At 42.9% G+C, this 14,237-nt stretch overlaps 1 protein-coding gene across 7 annotated transcripts in view; it reads right to left on the bottom strand.

Moving 5' to 3' along the window:
- MTUS2 (microtubule associated tumor suppressor candidate 2) overlaps positions 1-14,237 on the bottom strand; it is a 550,651-nt gene that overhangs the window by 367,177 nt on the left and 169,237 nt on the right. Inside the window, exon 1 of one of the 7 annotated variants that reach the window (XM_014548546.1) lies at positions 4,552-4,571. The exons of the other annotated variants lie outside the window; for them this stretch is intronic. The gene's annotated coding sequence lies outside the window, so the exon portion shown is untranslated. Of the gene's footprint in view, positions 1-4,551; positions 4,572-14,237 lie in introns of those variants that run through there. 7 annotated transcript variants of the gene reach the window in all.

The raw sequence follows: 14,237 nt of genomic DNA, 5'->3' as shown, positions 1-14,237 counted from the left end.
ACCCTTTTATTTAATGATGTTTACTTTGAATTTATATTAGTTCACACAAACACTCCATCCATGCTTTTGTTCCAGCCCTCCGGTCCAGTTTAAGAACCCATTGTGGCCCTCGAGTCAAAAAGTTTGCCCACCCCTGCCCTAACCACTTCTGCCTGCCAGCCTAACCGATGCCTAACTGCTCCCCTGCCGGCCCGATTGCCCCGAACTGCCCTCCCCTGCTGGCCTGGTCCCCCCCAACTGCCCTCCCTCCCCTGCAGGCCTGGTCACCCCCAACTGCCCTCCCCTGCCGGCCTAGTTGCCCCTAATTGCCCTCCCCTGCTGGCCATCTTGTGGCGGCTATCTTGTGACCACATGGGGGCGGCCGTCTTGTGTGAGGGCATGACACTCAATTTGCATATTACCGCTTTATTATATAGGAGGATTGGAACACTTTTGAGAGTTCAAAAATGCAAAACCTAACAGATTGTCAGATACCAGGTGTCAACTGGACATATGGTCCCCCTGTTTAGTACACACTTCTCACCACCCAGGGTTATCTGATGCTTGTGCGTATTGACCTGTCTATTATCTGCCTCCTCTCATCCTACCTAAGCTCCAGGAGAGCAGGCACCTCTTCCTCAGTTCACCACTCTATTCTCAAGCCTAAACAGTAGTTGGCACATAAGAGGAACAAAAACATTTTTAATTGAACAAAGTTCAGTAGACACTGAATAACACCATTATCGGACTCTGTTTCCAGTGCTTTATTGCATTTAATCCATATAACACCTTGATGGCTGAATATTATTACTGTCCCATCTTACAGATGTGAACTAAGATGAAGAAAAGTTCAATTACTTCTGATAGGAAATGGAAGAGCTGGTATTTGAACCCACAGTCCATGATCTGAAGCCACCACTCTGAGCTTCCACTAAATCAACCTTTTTTAAAGTTGATGGGTTAAAATTTTTATTTTATCCCTGGCCAATGAGTCTCAGTTGATTGAAGTGTTGTCCTATGCACCTAAAGGTTGCGGGTTTAGTTCTCAGTAAGGGCACATACCTGGGTTGCAGGTTCAATCCCTGGTGGGGTGAGTACAGGAGATAACTAATCCATATTTCTCTCTCACCTTAATATCTCTCTCTCTCTCTCTCTCTCTCTCTCTCTCTCTCTCTTTTTCTCTCTCTCTCTCTCTTTCTCTCTAAAAATATCAGTAAAACATTTCCTTGGGTGAGGATTTAAAAAATTATTTTATTTTGTTTTTACTTTACCTCCAGTGAGATTGCAGGTCATTGCATGTGATTTTTGGCTCTTACCAGTTCTTCTTTCATACTGCATATCTCAGACATGAGATTGTTTTTAACAATTATATTTAATGACAAACATTGGAAACAAGCTATTTCCAGAACTCAGGTTTTATCAAGAGAAAATGAGATGTTAGATTTTAAGGACTTATTCCAGGCAGTTACAGGGGATAAGAAGACCTCTTGCCTATCACCCACCTCACACCACCAGGCCCCAGTCCTCCCAGGTCTTCTCTACCTGGCATAGTGGTGTCATTGTCTACCTTACCACAAAAGCTGGAAATCTCTAAAGCTTCCCGGACCCTTTCTCTTTTAACTCACACCAAATCCATTAGGGGCAATCGGAGGGACTTCCAAAGTTCATGCCTAGCCCATCCACTTTTCTCCATCTCTACAGCCACCACCATCTCCCATGTAAGCCACATACAAATCTCCTACCAGATCTACTGCTTACACTCTCGCTTCTGTAGAACTCTTCTTCCTTCACATGACAGCCAGGGTAATAACTTGACATATTAATCAGGTAGGTCATTTCCCTGCCATGACCTCCCAGGGCTTCCATGCCCTGCCCCGCTCCCCATCCCCCTCTTTGCTCTCATCACATGGCCTCTCCTTTACCCTGCATCTCTGTCACTGCTCTGCACACTCCATGCCTGGCTGCTCACATGGCTGGACCCCTCTTACATTTCAGGCTTCAGCTTCAATGTGTCCCCGTCAGGCAGGCTTCCTTGGTGCTCATCCTCTGTCCCAGTCGCAGCCCGTGTCTTACACAGCTTCCCCCAGCTAGTCCATGTGTGTTTATTGTTTGTGGTCTGCATCTCCCTCTAGAGCACCAGCTCCAGGAAGGTAAGGGTCAAATAAGCCCTGCTCACCACAGATCCCCAGTGGCCAGAAGTGGCCAGTGCCTTGTAGGCATGCAATAAGTATTGGCTCCATTAATTAATATGTGGCATAACAACTTTCCTTTATTTAGCTCTCTGGGTGATGTCTTGCTGAGCAGATATCAATCACAGAATCACTGAGAGTTAGAGATGGAAAAGATGTGAGACATTAAGTAGTTCAACCCTTTTGTTTTATATGTGAAAACCACAGCTTTGAAAGGCTTTGTGACTCTAAGTTCCACCTCTAAGGCCTGTCACAGTGAGTGGGGCCAGGCTGCTTACGCCCCTGTCTGGTGCTCATCCCCTTCGCAGACTGCAGCTCTCGGGATCAAGCCTCCAGAGTTAGGAAGGTAAGAGGAACAAGATGAGGTGGTGACAGGACTCAAAAAGGCTCTGAAATGGATCCAATTTACTGAGCATCATCCAATAAAAAAAAGCACAGTGCAAAGAACAATAGGAAAAAAAGATAAACAAAAGGTCCTAATCCCAGAGAAATTAAACTCTCCTGAGGCAAAAGGGATATAATGTACATAAAATTAATAACTTTGGTAATAAAAGGGCGGCAGGGTGGCGTGTGTGTGTGTGTGTGTGTGTGTGTGTGTGTGTGTGTGTGTGTGTGTGTTTATGCTGTGAAGCAGAATACTAATCACCACATGACAAAAAGGAGGCAGAAATTCAAACTGAGGGACTGGGAAAATGAGATCTTTGCCCTTTTTGGCAATTTATGCTTGCGTGTGTGTGTGTGTGTGTGTGTGTGTGGTTTACCATAAACTCCAGCTGGCTGCCCCAGGCTGGAGTATTGGATTTGTATCTACAAACGCTTCCCCACCCACTTCCTTACAATCTCTTCAGTTGGAAATGCTAAGGAAAAGAAGCCACTATGAAACTCAAATCTGTCAAGCATTGCTTGCTCTAAAAAAGATTTCCTGAGGAAGTAGAGCAAAATAATAGAAAAAATTAGGCATGGGAATTATCTATGGATTTCATTTATCTTTGCAAGCCTTATTTGCTTATCAGAAAAACTGAGAGTTATCTGTTCTGGCCAACAAAGAAAATGTCGACATACAGTTGAAAAGATTAGCAGTTTCAAAAGGCAGCAAGAACACTGGCTCTGACCCTCCAGAGTTGGTAATAAAGTCTCTGCCATTACTTCCTGAGACAGATGGAAAAGCTGATATACTGATGATTAATATTCTATCTACAGAACACAGATAAGATCCATGCTCTTCCAATAACATTATTATGTGCCAGTGTTTATTAATAGGAGACAAAAAAGAAAGGGACTGCAAATCTAGATAAAAGCAAATGCTTTTGATGTACAGGAAGGAAATGTATTTCAACATGGGCATTTCCACTGGCATCCCAAGGGCTGAATCAGACAAGGTTTTGTTATAGTCTTATTGGAAGAAAGGGCAGCACTTTTTAAAAGCTGAATTCACGTGCATGTTTGCAAGGCATGCACTTTCTCCTTCGGTAGCTATCTGGCCTCCTAACTCACGCCTGGCTGCTTTGCAGTCTTTGCCACCTGCCTGACACATGAAGGCAATCAAAAAGCCACTCTTAGATTTAGAGCTTCTCTTCTTACTCATTCACCTGACCAAATCCTATCTAATAAAGAGGGAATATGCAAATTGACCATCATGCCATCATAAAGATGGCAGCGCCCAGTCTCCTCAGCCCTGCCAGAGTCCCCCAGTCCTTTCAGCCCTGCCGGGGGGTGGGGAAGTTTGGTGGCAGGCGCACAGTGCGGCCAGACCCGCCCTCAGCCCCCCAGCCGCCCAGGGCTGGCCTGAGGCACAGGCAAGCCTCAGATGGCGACTGCCCAGCCACCCAGGGCAGGCCCGAGATGCATGCAAGCCTTGGATGGAGGCTGCCCAGCTGCCCAGGGCCACTTGAGGCTCAGGTAACCAGGGCCGGCCAAGGCTTGCTCTGCCGGCAGTGGCAGCAGCAGAGGTGTGATGGGGGCATCACCTTCTCCTGATCACTGGGTTGCCTCCCGCCCCTGAGGGCTCCCGGACTGTGAGAGGGGGCAGACCGGGCTGAGGGACCCCCCTCCAACGCATGAATTTTCATGCACTGGGCCTCTAGTGTTAGTATAATAATGTAATATTTCACTAATCTATTGCCTTCCTTATACAAATATTCCCAACTATCTTTCCTATCACTAGTCCTATGGTCCAGTCAGCTTCTATAGTATGGATGGGAGAATCCATAAATCTACCTGAACAGGTAAGGAGGGAGGCTGATTCCTGGGGGGAGGCGATTCCTGGCTTAGTGCACACTGAGGGGCAGCTTGAACACGTTCTCAAACTCCTCGGCTAGGCCCCGCTCATCTTAGCTTCTCCAAGTGGGTTCATTTCACAGCAATAGGCACACTGGAGCTGTACCTCCCTGACCCTCCTCTGTATGTGTTAGACCTTGGGAGTGGAGGAAGGTGGCACATGACCCCCATTCATCTGTAGGACTGCAGGCTGTAACCTCAGGGATGTCTGCTATCTGAAAGGAAGAAAGAAATCATCAGGGATAAGGTCAGAAGCACCTCCAGCTCAAAAGCCTGCACAGGTCACTCTAAATGGGCTCTTTCAAATCTTTCTTCTTTTTCGGGGAAGATGAATTTCTTTTATCTTCCATCAGAAGCACAAAACCTTTCTTCTGTCAAAGAACTAAATACCTAGAAGGATAAAGCTAAATATTTAACACCATATACAGTCCAAGCAAAAGAGTCTGTAACAACCAGAAAGTATGGACATAAAGTACACAGATACCTCCAACTCAGTGGAAAGGCATATATTTTCACAGCCTAAGGCCTTTGGTTAAGTCTCTGTATTTTCATTGGTTGTAATATCATGTAATGGACAAGGCATTTTGGATCACCATGCTTGAAATAAAGATAAATAGAAAAAAAATATATTACTTAGGAACCTGCCTGGCCTAGAAACATGCAATAAAAATAACTTATATATACTGGGGAGAATTATTGGTTTTTTAATACACCTGAGGTAAATGAGTAATATTGCTTCAGCTAACTTGTAGGAATCCTCCAACATTTCACCAAAATTGAAAAAAAGTAAAAACTACATATATTCTCAATAAAATTCAAGAATGCTTTCTTAAAGAGCAATGTGTTGACGTGTATTTGAATAACACCCAATTTATAACCACAGAGTGGAAAATTGGCTTGCTAGCATTTCTGGAATAGGCCATAGGATTCATACATCCTAAATACCAAAATACACAACTTCTGTAAGCAACAAGAATCAAATGTTTTAAGAAAGCACAGACCTGGATATGTACAAATTCTAATGAGCATGTTTTAAATATTTAAAATCACAGTTTAGAAATTCACTGTGAATAACATGAGGTACTCAAACATCCATTATAATCAGACTCTCAAAGAAATGTCATCTAATGCTTCTTACTAGTATATGTTTAATAAAACCATCAAAAAGCTAGTTAGTGGATTTTGTTTAGTGATTCACAATCACATCCTCTTATATGTATAGGCACGTATGTTTTAGGCATGGAAAATGGGGTAATGATGAGAATTTGCCGTCCCTAACCTCTGACCCCAGGACCCTGGAGACTGCTCCTCTGAGAAGGGCAGCTGTCAAGTCTGCAGCTCAGACTGTCCTCCATCTGATTCCTGGAACCAGCATGTTTACACACTGACTACCCTCCTCCAACCAGAGAAATGTGTTCCAGGATTACTGTAAGGGGCTCTTTCTAACTAAAGTGTGAGAACAGCTCTGAGGGGAGGGGGAGCACACAAGAAATTCGAGTGACACAGCTTCGTGGGAGCACTCTCTGGTGTCAACAGGAGGAAATCCTCTCCCCAGCAGTGGGCAGAGCTTCCTCACCAGACACACAGGCTGGGTGCAGGGTCCTGAGAGCGGTGGCAGTGGCGGTGGCCTGAAGAGGCACAAACCCCGCAGCCTGAGAACCTGTCAGCCAAGAAAACAAGAGTGCTCAGGCCCAGAGATGAACCATCTGACTGGGGCAGAGGGACAGAAGGCAGTGGGAGGCAGATCTGGTGAGAATATGCAGCTGATGACCCTGCTGTGCTAGAGATCTGTTCAGTGAGTGTGCCTGGAGGCTGTTCCCTCCACATTTGTCTAAGAACAAAGAACCCTTCCCCAGAAGCAACCCCTGCAGGGCAGGGGAGCAGTGCCCCGTGACTGGCTTCGCATAATCAGGAGTTACCAGTCAAGTGGCAAAGGGATGAACATCAGAGCGAAACTGGCAATGCCCCATTGACTTAGGGGTAAAACTGAAAAATAAAAACGTTGCATTTGAAAAGAAAATGAATCACCACAGTCCACTATGAGATCATTAGTAAATTATAGGCAATTAAAAAATGTAACTAGTCACCGCTGATTACCCACATTTTGGGCAGCTGAGAAAGGGAACTGTGGGAGTGTACAGTGAGAGAGTGAGCTGCCCACTGCTGTGTGAGGTCCAAAAAGAAGCAGGAGCAGAGCAGGTTGTTAGAATGGGGCAGCTGGACAACGGGAGGAAGAGCACAATGATCTGAATTCTGCAGGCTCTGAGGATCAGGATCGGGGTGAGAAAGGGCCGGGACTGCAGGGTCTGGCCATAGCCTTTAATCACTACAGTTAAAGTGAACCCTTTCAAGCCACTGTTTCCTTCTGGGACGTTTAAAGGAAGGTGAAGCAAAGTGTGAAGATTTAGATGGTTGTAACGAAAATCCAAAGTACACACTCATTAAAAGATCTACAGAGAGATTTCTCAGTTTAAATTTCTATTACAATTTAAGAGCTCTGAGGCCATCATGGGATTGGGTGCCTGGCTGTTCTCACTGAAATGACAGGGCGTTGGACACTGCATCAGCGGGGGAAACACCAATGTTTCTGGTTCCTTCAGAGAAGAGCAGACACCAGATTCATTGGTGGCCTGAACAGGTGACTGGAGAGGACACTTCTGTCCCTGAGTTCAAGAGGAGGAGGATTTTGAAGGAATGCTGAGCTTGTTTCATGAAAATGAAGTCAAAATTTCAGAAGGGTATCATCAACTTTGATAGCATCTGAAGCAAATTTTAAGATTTCCCAGTTGCTGGTGATGTTTTTGAATGGTCCAGCAGGCTCTGTCAGAAACATGCTGCCTGGAAGACACAGATCCCATGTCCCTGACTGGAGAGATGAGTTTCTGTCTATGGTGAGGTCCCTCAGAATGTCGCATGACCACCATAAACAGAGCAGGTCCCCTGGAGTAAGCGAAGGGAGTGTGTCTTCCTCTGCTCTGAAGCCAGCTTCTGTCAGCCCCTGGCTATGTGGTCACTCCCTGATTACATCAGGTTTCCTCTCTGCATTTTAATACAACTGAAAGCAGTAATGTGTAGGGTGGTTGTGGGAACCAAGTTTATGTAATACACGTATCACAGGTAGGTGTTAAGTAAATTGTAATATAATTGCACTGCATTTAAAAAAAAAAATAGGCACATGCCCTAACCAGTCTGGCTCATTTGATAGAGCATCGGCCTGCAGACTCAAGGGTTCCAGGTTCGATTCCGGTCAAGGGCGTGTACCTTGGTTGCGGGCACATCCCCAGTAGGGGGCGTGCAGGAGGCAGCTGATCAATGTTTCTCTCTCATTGATGTTTCTAACTCTCTATCCCTCTCCTTTCCTCTCTGTAAAAAATCAATAAAATATACTAAAAATATAGGCACAGACTCATTGCGACATAGTTGATTGGGCCACAGCAGGGGCAATATCCACAGATGTAAGAGTGAACTGCTGTTGGCTGTTGCTTGTTCCTATCAGTACCCAGGACAGAGTGCCCAAGTCACTCAGCAATCTTCTGCTTTGCAGAAGCCTTGAGCATCCTCCACTTTCACCTTGCTCTTCACTCTGCACTGCAGACCTTAGCTCTGCAGCTGCTCCCAGTCCAACCTCCCTGTCAGCTATGTTGTCACCTTGTTTCCATTCAAGAATTTGCACAGCCCACCAACACAGAATAAATATACATCTTCCTTCCAGGCACTGACTCCCTTATAGTAAGAGACTGGCAGGACTTCATCTTTAAAAGAATTGGCTATAATCAGATTAGAAGAGTTACTATGGACCATCTGCCAGGACACAGAAATAGTTTCATTTTGAAAGGACAGATGACATAATGCTATTCCTTTTCAGCATTATTTCCATGGTGATTATTCCTAGAGAGCATATTCTGGCCTTCACAGAGTCTCGACAGATCACAGAAGTACTTTGATGTGTAATAGGTACTACACCAACAGTACTAGGTGAGTTCTGGGTAGAAAGAAGCAGGGTTACAAGACACTGGTAGCATTAGTAGAGACCTATAACACATAGACCATGGCATGCCCCATTCGCTCCTATTGAAGTCAAGTTCCCTACCTGGCTATGGCCAGAGCCCACTGGCCTACACTTTCTCTGCCTATGCCTCACCACATTATGTCCTACTGGCTGTAGTTATTTCTGTATATGCCCCTGCCCCCAGCTCTGCTTTGTTCACAGAGACCGGCTGTTCTTTAGAGCAGGTCTCTGCCCTTTAATATCTCTAAATCCTTTTACCAGACCTTTTGCATAACAGGCATTCAGTAACACTTCAATGAATCACAGAATTCATTGAAGGCCAATAACAACTGATGAAACAGAAGTAGTAATAAAAAAAAATTTTTAAAAAAAACTCCCACCAAACAAAAGCTCAGATCCAGATGGCTTCACAGGGGAGTTTTTCAAAACATTCAAAGAACTAACACTTATACTTCTCAAACTACTGCAGAAAATCCAAGAGGAAGGAATACTTACAAACTCTTTTTATGAGGCCAGCATTATCCTAATTCCAAAACCAGATAAAGACTACAAAGAAAGAGAATTACAGGCCAATATCCCTGATGAACACAGATGCTAAAATCATCAACAAAACATTAGCAAATCGCATCCAGCAATATATTAAAAAGATCATACACCATGATCACGTGGGATTTATTCCAGGGATGCAAGGCTGGTACAATATTCACAAATTAATAAATGTGATACATGACATAAACAAACTGAAAGACAAAAATCACATGATCATATCAATAGACACAGAGAAAGCATTCAACAAAATCCATCATCCATTTTTGATAAAAACTCTCAGCAAAGTTGGAATAGAGGGAGCATATCTCAACATGATAAAGGCCATATATGACAAACCTACAGCCAACATCATACTCAATGGGCAAAAACTAAAACCATTTCCCCTAAGAACAGGAGCAAGACAGGGATGCCCACTCTCACCACTCCTGTTCAACATAGTACTGGAAGTGCTAGCCATAGTGATCAGACAAGAAGAAGAAATAAAAGGCATCCAAATTAGAAAAGAAGAAGTAAAATTGTCATTATTCACATATGACATGATATTGTACATAGAAAACCCCAAAAACTCCATCAAAAATTACTAGACTTAATAAATCAATTTGGCAATATAGCAGGATACAAAATTAACACCCATAAATCTATGGCTTTTTTATACACCAACTAGAGACCCGGTGCATGAAAATTCATGCACTCAGGGTGAGGGGGGGTGGTCTCTCAGCCTGGCCTGCGACCTCTCACAGTCCGGAACCCCTTGGGGGATGTCCAACTGAAACCTTAGGCCCACTCCCCGGGGGATCAAGTCTAAGTTGGCAGTCAGACATCCCTCTGGCAGCCAGGAGCTCCCAGCAGGGAGTGGGCCTGACACGTGAACTCATTTTTTTGGTTGATTTTTTTTTTTTTAATGAATGACATTTAAATATATAAAATAAATATCAAAAATATAAGTCTTTGTTTTACTATGGTTGCAAATATAAAAAAATTTCTATATGTGACACAGCACCAGAGTTAAGTTAGGGATTTTCAAAATGCTGACATGCCAAGCTCAAAAGGTTCGCCATCACTGGCCTAAGCCATTAGTTGGACATCCGCTGCGCTGGCCAGCCATGAGCTGGCTTCTGGCTGAGCAGCACTCCCTCAGTGGAAGCTCACTGACCACCAGGGGACAGCTCCTGCATTGAGCGTCTGCCCCTGGTGGTCAGTGCGTGTCATAGAGACTGGTTGTTCCTGGTCGTTACACCATTGGAGCCATTTGCATATTACCCTTTTATTATATAGGATAATGAACTCACAAAAAGAGAAACTAAATAAACAATCCCCTTTACCATTGCAATGAAAAAAAATTAAGATACCTAGGAATAAACTTAACTAAGGAGGTAAAAGACCTATACTCGGAAAACTACAGGACGTTGAAAAAATAGAAACGACATAAACAAATGGAAGAATATACTGTGTTCATGGATTGGTAGAATCAACATCATTAAAATGTCCATACAACCCATAACAATCTATAGTTTCAATGCAATCCCCATTAAGATATCAATGGAATATTTCACAGACCTAGAAAAAACTCTCCAAAAATTCATCTGGAGTAAAAAAGACCTTGAATATCTGCAGCAATCCTGAGAAAGAAGAACAAAGTTGGAGGGATCACAGTACCAGATATCAAGCTATATTACCAAGCCACTGTTCTCAAAACTGCCTGGTATTGGCAGAAGAACAGACATATAGACCAATGGAACAGAACAGAGAACCCAGAAATTGACCCAAGCCATTATGCTCAATTAATATTTGACAAAAGAGGCAAGAGCATACAATGGAGACAAGAGAGTCTCTTTAATAAATGGTGTTGGGAAAATTGGACAGATACATGCAAAAAAATGAAACTAGATCACCAACTTACAACATACACAAAAATAAACTCAAAATGGATAAAGGACTTAAACATAAGATGGGAAACAATAAAAATCTTAGAAGAATCCATAGGCAGCAAAATATCAGACAGATGTTGTAGAAATATCTTTACTGGCACAGCTCCTAGGGCAATGGAAACTAAAGAGAAAATAAACAAATGGGATTACATCAAAATAAAAAGTTTCTGCACAGCAAAAGAAACCATCAACAAAATAACAAGAAAGCCCACTGCATGGGAGAACATATTTGCCAATGTTATCACCGATAAGGTTTTAATCTCCAACATTTACAGGGAACTCATACAACTTAACAAAAGGAAGATAAACAACCCAATCAAAAAATGGGCAACGGACCTAAATAGATACTTTTAGAAAGAAGACAGAAGGAAGGCCAAGAGACATATGAAAACATGCTCAAAGTCACTAATCATCTGAGAGATGCAAATCAAAACAACAATGTGGTACCATCTCACACCTGTCAGGATGGCTATCATCAACAAATCAACAAACGTCAAGTGCTGACGAGGATACAGAGAAAAAGGAACCCTTGTGCACTGTGGAATGCAGATTGGTGCAACCACTGTGGAAGACAGTATAGAGTTTCCTCAAAAAATTAAAAATGGAACTTCCATTTGACCTAGTGATCCCACTTCTAGGAATATATCCCAACAAACCAGAAACACCAATCAGAAAGGATATATGCATCCCTATGTTCATAGCAACACAATTTACAATAGCTAAGATTTGGAAACAGCCTAAGTGGCCATCAGCAGATGAGTGGATTAGAAAACTGTGGTACATCTACATAATGGAATACTACGCTGCGGTAAAAAAGAAGGAACTCTTACCATTTGCAACATCATGCTAAGTGAAATAAGCCAGTCGGAGAAAGATAAATATCACATGACCTCACTCATTTGTGGAATATAATGAACAATATAAACTGATGAACAAAAATAGAGCCAGAGAAAAAAATATTTTAGAATATAATATAAGTAATCCTGTTACTTGCAAATTTTTAGTATTTCCTACAACTTTTGTGATATCATACTATGTTAGTACAGTTTTGGTAATATTATTATACTTAAAGTCCTTTTTTTCTTGAAATATTAATGTTTACTGCATGTAACATTATTATATTTAAGATCATTTTTCTTGAAATATTAAAAAAATAAAAAATAAAGGCCAGAATGGAGGAAAGGGTTTGCCTAGTATATAAATAAGCATTTCATTCATGAATGTGCTACACAGAGATTGCTGTAGGGCAAGACTTTCAAACTGGAATCAATTTAGTGATTCTTGACCTGCATATTTTAAAATGAGACAGCACTAAAAAAAAAAATCAGTTTATCACATTTCTATGGATAAGTAATGTTTCCTAAAATCTTTTTTAGTTAAGAATACGTGTGCATATGTGTGTGTGTGTGTGTATGTGTGCACGCGCACGTGTGTGCATGCTTGCAAGCATGGGCATGTACATACATGTATATCCTTCTTGGTCACAGATGAAAATGTTCTGCACCACTGATATAGGGATGTCTTCATTGTTTTTGGCTTCCAGGAGCCAAACCAACTTCCTATTTGGGGTAATATTCAATGCTATCTTGGGGGAGGCAGGTAATCTCCATCCCAATAAAAAAGCAAAAAAAAAAAGGGAAGCTTCCTATCCTCCTTTCCCCTAGGCCCTCTCCTCCCTTCGGAAGGGAAGTGAACCAGGATTGGTCAAACAAATGCTCTCACTTGGGACATTGAATCTCCAGCATCAGACACAGACTGCGATGATGGGGAGATGAGATGATGGTGACAGGAGCTGTGAGAGGGCCCCTGTGCACAGCAGCTGCAGCAGCGGTAGCCAGCAGCGGAGGCTGTGCCTGGGGCAACAGCAGGGGCCAGTGGGAGCTCCCTGCCTCCCTGCTCCTGCTGCTGATGCTCCCAGCTCTTGCCCATTGCCCAGGCATTGCCCACAGCCTTCCTTTTCTGATCAAAGTCACCAGAGTGAAACAGTTTCTCTTGCTCACAACCAAGAATCTTGAATTATACAAATGTCATGATAAGGAGTTTGGCCTCTGCTCTGTAGGATATTAGAAGCCTTGCATAATATTAAACAAGGAGAATGACATCAGGTTAGGCAGTCCTATAAAAACTGGATTGGACACAGAAACAATGGAGCAGAAGAGCCGTTGACCCAAACCATGCAAAAGATGTTAGCTTAAATAGGATAAAAAGTGTTAAAGAGAATTCTCATTAGCACCTCCTGCACAAACTCCACTGGAGAGGGCGGAAGTGCATGACAGAGTATGGCTGTTTGTTAAATTAAAGAAATTTAAAGAAAAAATCCTTCTCCATCTCAATTGTTATAGCAAAGCTGTTGCTTTGGGTCTAACTTGGGGAGTGAACTTTCAGTGCATTACTCTTCTTGGGCTACTTTTAGTTATTTACAATTTGGTAGGGAAACGCTGGCAGCAGGATCAATGCACAATGGAGCCCAATCTTTAACTATCTCACTGACTCGCATGACACTTTGTGGATTTATCCACAGTTAAGTTCAGTGACAGTTACTATCTGGCCTCACTGGGGAATTAAGTGTTCCACATAAGCTAATTTTCTAACACCTGAAGCATATCCAAGATCTGTTGCAATAAAAGTTTGAATTATGTTAACAGACAGCTTGCAAAACATATTGTATAATAACTTTCCACTTTCTTAAACAATGCATCATAAATAATCTAATACAGTATTTCCCTGTTGAGTCATGTTGATCACTTTGAATGAACATTAGTCATTGAACTAATGCTATAAAATATAGTCATGGTCTTAAGGATTAATTAATAGTGTTTACAGATCTCTTTGCTAAACTATTGACTCAAATACGACTGTACTGGAATCCTGGTATCTCCTTTTTACTTTAATTTTCTCGCATCTTTCCCACTGTTAATTAAATATTATATCTTGCTGTCACTTCTGCTTCAAAATATAACTTTTCCAGTTTTGTAATAATGTGAAACCATATTGCAATATATATTAAAACTAGAGGCCCGGTACACAAAAATTTGTGCACTCGGGGGGGTCCCTCAGCCCGGCCTGTGCCCTCTCGCAGTCTAGGACCCCTTGGGGGATGTCCACCTGCTGGCTTAGGCCCACTCCCTGGGGGATCAGGCCTAAGCTGCAGTTGGACATCCTTAGCACTGCTGAAGAGGTGGGAGAAGCTCCCGCCACCACTGCTGTTCTGGCAGTCATCAGCCTGGCTTGTGGCTGATCAGAGCTCCCCCTGTGGGAGCGCACTGACCACCAGGGGGCAGCTCCTGCATTGAGCGTCTGCCCCCT

Source organism: Myotis brandtii, unplaced genomic scaffold (assembly GCF_000412655.1).
Source record: "Myotis brandtii unplaced genomic scaffold, ASM41265v1 scaffold513, whole genome shotgun sequence".
Lineage (NCBI taxonomy): Eukaryota > Metazoa > Chordata > Mammalia > Chiroptera > Vespertilionidae > Myotis > Myotis brandtii.
This window is presented reverse-complemented; position numbering and strand designations above follow the sequence as displayed.